We start from the raw sequence: 6,673 nt of genomic DNA, 5'->3' as shown, positions 1-6,673 counted from the left end.
CAGGAAGTAGTTTTGTTGACTTTCATTTTGCTGCAACACCAAACAGGAAGTCGTTTTGTTGACTTTCATTTTGCTGCAAAACCAAACAGGAAGTAGTTTTGTTGACTTTCATTTTGCTGCAAAACCAAACAGGAAGTAGTTTTGTTGACTTTCATTTTGCTGCAAAACCAAACAGGAAGTTGTTTTGTTGACTTTCATTTTGCTCCAACACCAAACTGGAAGTAGTTTTGTTGACTTTCATTTTGCTGCAAAACCAAACAGGAAGTAGTTTTGTTGACTTTCATTTTGCTCCAACACTAAACAGGAAGTAATTTTGTTGACTTTCATTTTGCGGCAAAACCAAACAGGAAGTAGTTTTGTTGACTTTCATTTTGCTGCAAAACCAAACAGGAAGTAGTTTTGTTGACTTACATTTTGCTGCAAAACCAAACAGGAAGTAGTTTTGTCGACTTTCATTTTGCTGCAAAACCAAACAGGAAGTAGTTTTGTTGACTTTCATTTTGCTGCAAAACCAAACAGGAAGTAGTTTTGTTGACTTTCATTTTGCTCCAACACCAAACAGGAAGTAGTTCTGTTGACTTTAATTTTGCTGCAAAACCAAACAGGAAGTAGTTTTGTTGACTTTCATTTTGCTCCAACACCAAACAGGAAGTAGTTTTGTTGACCTTCATTTTGCTGCGAAACCAAACAGGAAGTAGTTTTGTTGACTTTCATTTTGCTGCAAAACCAAACAGGAAGTAGTTTTGTTGACTTTCATTTTGCTGCAAAACTAAACAGGAAGTAGTTTTACTGACTTTCATTTTGCTGCGAAACCAAACAGGGAGTAGTTCTGTTGACTTTCATTTTGCTGCAAAACCAAACAGGGAGTAGTTTTGTTGACTTTCATTTTGCTGCAAAACCAAACAGGAAGTAGTTTTGTCGACTTTAATTTTGCTGCAAAACCAAACAGGAAGTAGTTTTGTTGACTTTCATTTTGCTGCAAAACCAAACAGGAAATAGTTTTGTTGACTTTCATTTTGCTCCAACACCAAACAAGTAGTTTTGTTGACTTTCATTTTGCTGCAAAACCAAACAGGAAGTAGTTTTGTAGACTTAAATTTTGCTGCAAAACCAAACAGGAAGTAGTTTTGTCGACTTTAATTTTGCTGCATAACCAAACAGGAAGTAGTTTTGTTGACTTTCATTTTGCTGCAACACCAAACAGGAAGTAGTTTTGTTGACTTTCACTTTGCTGCAAAACCAAACAGGAAGTTGTTTTGTTGACTTTCATTTTGCTGCAACACCAAACAGGAAGTCGTTTTGTTGACTTTCATTTTGCTCCAACACCAAACAGGAAGTAGTTTTGTTGACTTTCATTTTGCTGCAAAACCAAACTGGAAGTAGTTTTGTTGACTTTCATTTTGCTGCAAAACCAAACAGGAAGTAGTTTTGTTGACTTTCATTTTGCTGCAACACCAAACAGGAAGTAGTTTTGTTGACTTTCATTTTGCTGCAAAACCAAACAGGAAGTAGTTTTGTAGACTTAAATTTTGCTGCAAAACCAAACAGGAAGTAGTTTTGTCGACTTTCATTTTGCTGCATAACCAAACAGGAAGTAGTTTTGTTGACTTTCATTTTGCTGCAACACCAAACAGGAAGTAGTTTTGTTGACTTTCACTTTGCTGCAAAACCAAACAGGAAGTAGTTTTGTTGACTTTCATTTTGCTGCAACACCAAACAGGAAGTCGTTTTGTTGACTTTCATTTTGCTCCAACACCAAACAGGAAGTAGTTTTGTTGACTTTCATTTTGCTGCAAAACCAAACTGGAAGTAGTTTTGTTGACTTTCATTTTGCTGCAAAACCAAACAGGAAGTAGTTTTGTCGACTTTCATTTTGCTCCAACACCAAACAGGAAGTAGTTTTGTTGACTTTCATTTTGCTGCAAAACCAAACAGGAAGTAGTTTTGTAGACTTACATTTTGCTGTAAAACCAAACACGAAGTAGTTTTGTCGACTTTAATTTAGCTGCAAAACCAAACAGGAAGTAGTTTTGTTGACTTTCATTTTGCTGCAAAACCAAACAGGAAGTAGTTTTGTTGACTTTCATTTTGCTGCAACACCAAACAGGAAGTCATTTTGTTGACTTTCATTTTGCTCCAACACCAAACAGGAAGTAGTTTTGTTGACTTTCATTTTGCTGCAAAACCAAACAGGAAGTAGTTTAGTTAACTTTCATTTTGCTGCAAAACCAAACAGGAAGTAGTTTTGTTGACTTTCATTTTGCTCCAACACCAAACAGGAAGTAGTTCTGTTGACTTTAATTTTGCTGCAAAACCAAACAGGAAGTAGTTTTGTTGACTTTCATTTTGCTCTAACACCAAACAGGAAGTAGTTTTATTGACTTTCATTTTGCTGCGAAACCAAACAGGAAGTAGTTTTGTTGACTTTCATTTTGCTCCAACACCAAACAGGAAGTAGTTTTGTTGACTTTCATTTTGCTGCAAAACTAAACAGGAAGTAGTTTTACTGACTTTCATTTTGCTGCGAAACCAAACAAGAAGTAGTTTTGTTGACTTTCATTTTGCTGCAAAACCAAACAGGAAGTAGTTTTGTTGACTTTCATTTTGCTGCAAAACCAAACAGGAAGTAGTTTTGTTGACTTTCATTTTGCTGCAAAACCAAACAGGAAGTAGTTTTGTTGACTTTCATTTTGCTGCAAAAATGTAACGAGAAAAGGCTGAAATTGTTAAATAATCAATAATAACATACTTAGTCACCTATTACACAAAGTTAGGTCTTTAAATATATAGAATCTATTTTTAATATTTTAGAAATACTAAATCCTCAACATACTTGACTTTTCAGTATGAGGCCTCTGGTGGAATAAAGTTTAGACACCCCTGATCTAAAATATTAGAAGCTCTCAAAATAATTGTTTTTAATTTTTATTATATTTTTATATGAGGACAAAAATAACAGTAAAAATGTAAGAAAAAGTACCCCAAAATTTGGTATATAATGAAAAAAAATCTGAAATGTTCTAACTAGTCATTAATAAAAATATACTTTAATACAAAGATGACACAATATGCTTTTAGCATTTAAAAAAAAAAAAAATATCAATATAGCCCCGCCCCCTGCATATTTGAACTAAAGTATCAAAAGTATTGATACTGTGATTGGAGGATGGGTATTAGAGCATGAAGATGTGGTATCGGCGGTATCGATATTCCAGTATCGATGCTCACATCGCTGATTTCAAGAGAAAACAAAACAACTGAATGGTTTTATTATTAATATTGTCTTTTTATATAGCAGTGTTTATTAAATAGAAGTTACATTTTTGAAATTGCATCCGAAAAGAGCAGAGATGGTAAAAAGTGAAATCATAACAATAACAATAAAAATAATAATATGAATAATAATGATAATTATATGCGGCTAATGAAGTTGACAAGAAGGAGCACAGCAGCGTTCACAGTGACGAGTTTATCACATCAACTCTTATCTATTATATACATTCATCAAATAAACATCTATCAAGTTTAAGTCAATTACGTTTATCCAATAAACATTTATTAAGTTAAAGTCAATTACGTTTATCAAATGAATATTTATGAAATGAACGTTTATCTAATGAATATTTATGAAATGAACGTTTATCTAATGAACGTTTATCAAATAAACAATTATAAAATGAACGTTTATCTAATGAACGTTTATCAAATGAACAATTAAGAAAATGAACGTTTATAAAATGAATATTTATGAAATGAACGTTTATCAAATGAATATTTATGAAATGAATGTTTAACTAATGAACGTTTATCAAATAAACATTTATCAAATGAACGTTTATGAAATGAACGTTCATCAAATGAACAACTAAGAAATTAACGTTTATCAAATGAACGTTTATAAAATGAACATTTATCAAATTAACAATCATTAAATGAACGTTTATCAAATGAACAATTATGAAATGAACGTTTATCTAATGAACGTTTATCAAATGAACAATTATCAAATGAACATTTATGAAATGAACGTTTATCAAATGAACGTTTATCTAATGAACGTTTATGAAATGAACGTTTATCAAATGAACATTTATCAAATGAAAGTTTATGAAATGAACGTTCATCAAATGAACAATTAAGAAATGAACGTTTATCAAATGAAGGTTTATAAAATGAACATTTATCAAATGAACAATTATGAAATGAACGTTTATCTAATGAACGTTTATGAAATGAACGTTTATGAAATGAACGTTCATCAAATGAACAACTAAGAAATTAACGTTTATCAAATGAACGTTTATAAAATGAACATTTATCAAATGAACATTTATCAAATGAAAGTTTATAAAATGAACGTTTATAAAATGAATATTTATGAAATGAACGTTTATCAAATGAATATTTATGAAATGAACGTTTATCTAATGAGCGTTTATCAAATAAACAATTATAAAATGAACGTTTATCTAATGAACGTTTATCAAATGAACAATTGAGAAAATGAACGTTTATAAAATGAATATTTATGAAATGAACGTTTATCTAATGAACGTTTATCAAATAAACATTTATCAAATGAACGTTTATGAAATGAACGTTCATCAAATGAACAATTAAGAAATGAACGTTCATCTAATGAACATTTATCAAACGAAAGTTTATAAAATGAACGTTTATAAAATGAATATTTATGAAATGAACGTTTATCAAATGAATATTTATGAAATGAACGTTTATCTAATGAATGTTTATCAAATAAACAATTATAAAATGAACGTTTATCTAATGAACGTTTATCAAATGAACAATTAAGAAAGTGAACGTTTATAAAATGAACGTTTATAAAATGAACATTTATCAAATTAACAATCATTAAATGAACGTTTAACTAATGAACGTTTATCAAATAAACATTTATCAAATGAACGTTTATGAAATGAACGTTCATCAAATGAACAACTAAGAAATTAACGTTTATCAAATGAACGTTTATAAAATGAACATTTATCAAATTAACAATCATTAAATGAACGTTTATCAAATGAACAATTATGAAATGAACGTTTATCTAATGAACGTTTATCAAATGAACAATTATCAAATGAACATTTATGAAATGAACGTTTATCAAATGAACGTTTATCTAATGAACGTTTATGAAATGAACGTTTATCAAATGAACATTTATCAAATGAAAGTTTATGAAATGAACGTTCATCAAATGAACAATTAAGAAATGAACGTTTATCAAATGAAGGTTTATAAAATGAACATTTATCAAATGAACAATTATGAAATGAACGTTTATCTAATGAACGTTTATGAAATGAACGTTTATGAAATGAACGTTCATCAAATGAACAACTAAGAAATTAACGTTTATCAAATGAACGTTTATAAAATGAACATTTATCAAATGAACATTTATCAAATGAAAGTTTATAAAATGAACGTTTATAAAATGAATATTTATGAAATGAACGTTTATCAAATGAATATTTATGAAATGAACGTTTATCTAATGAACGTTTATCAAATAAACAATTATAAAATGAACGTTTATCTAATGAACGTTTATCAAATAAACAATTATAAAATGAACGTTTATCAAATGAACAATTGAGAAAATTAACGTTTATAAAATGAATATTTATGAAATGAACGTTTATCTAATGAACGTTTATCAAATAAACATTTATCAAATGAACGTTTATGAAATGAACGTTCATCAAATGAACAATTAAGAAATGAACGTTCATCTAATGAACATTTATCAAACGAAAGTTTATAAAATGAACGTTTATAAAATGAATATTTATGAAATGAACGTTTATCAAATGAATATTTATGAAATGAACGTTTATCTAATGAATGTTTATCAAATAAACAATTATAAAATGAACGTTTATCTAATGAACGTTTATCAAATGAACAATTAAGAAAATGAACGTTTATAAAATGAATATTTATGAAATTATCGTTTATCTAATGAAAGTTTATCAAATAAACATTTATCAAATGAAAGTTTATGAAATGAACGTTCATCAAATGAACAATTAAGAAATGAACGTTTATCAAATGAACGTTTATAAAATGAACATTTATCAAATGAACAATTATGAAATGAACGTTTATCAAATGAACAATTATGAAATGAACGTTTATCTAATGAACGTTTATCAAATGAACAATTATCAAATGAACATTTATGAAATGAACGTTTATCAAATGAACGTTTATCTAATGAACGTTTATGAAATGAACGTTTATGAAATGAACGTTTATCTAATGAACATTTATCAAATGCAAGTTTATAAAATGAATGTTTATGAAATGAACGTTTATGAAATTAACGTTTATCAAATGAACAATTATGAAATGAACGTTTATCAAATGAACAATTATGAAATGAACGTTCATCAAATGAACAATTAAGAAATGAACATTTATCAAATGAACGTTTATCAAATGAACGTTTATAAAATGAACATTTATCCAATTAACAATTATTAAATGAACGTTTATCAAATGAACAATTATGAAATGAACGTTTATCTAATGAACGTTTATCAAATGAACAATTATCAAATGAACATTTATGAAATGAACGTTTATCAAATGAACGTTTATCTAATGAACGTTTTTGAAATTAACGTTTATCTAATGAACA

This window comes from Entelurus aequoreus, linkage group LG10 (assembly GCF_033978785.1).
Source record: "Entelurus aequoreus isolate RoL-2023_Sb linkage group LG10, RoL_Eaeq_v1.1, whole genome shotgun sequence".
In the NCBI taxonomy this organism is placed as follows: Eukaryota; Metazoa; Chordata; class Actinopteri; order Syngnathiformes; family Syngnathidae; genus Entelurus; species Entelurus aequoreus.
The sequence above is the reverse complement of the archived record's forward strand: the minus strand, read 5'-3'. Positions refer to the sequence as shown.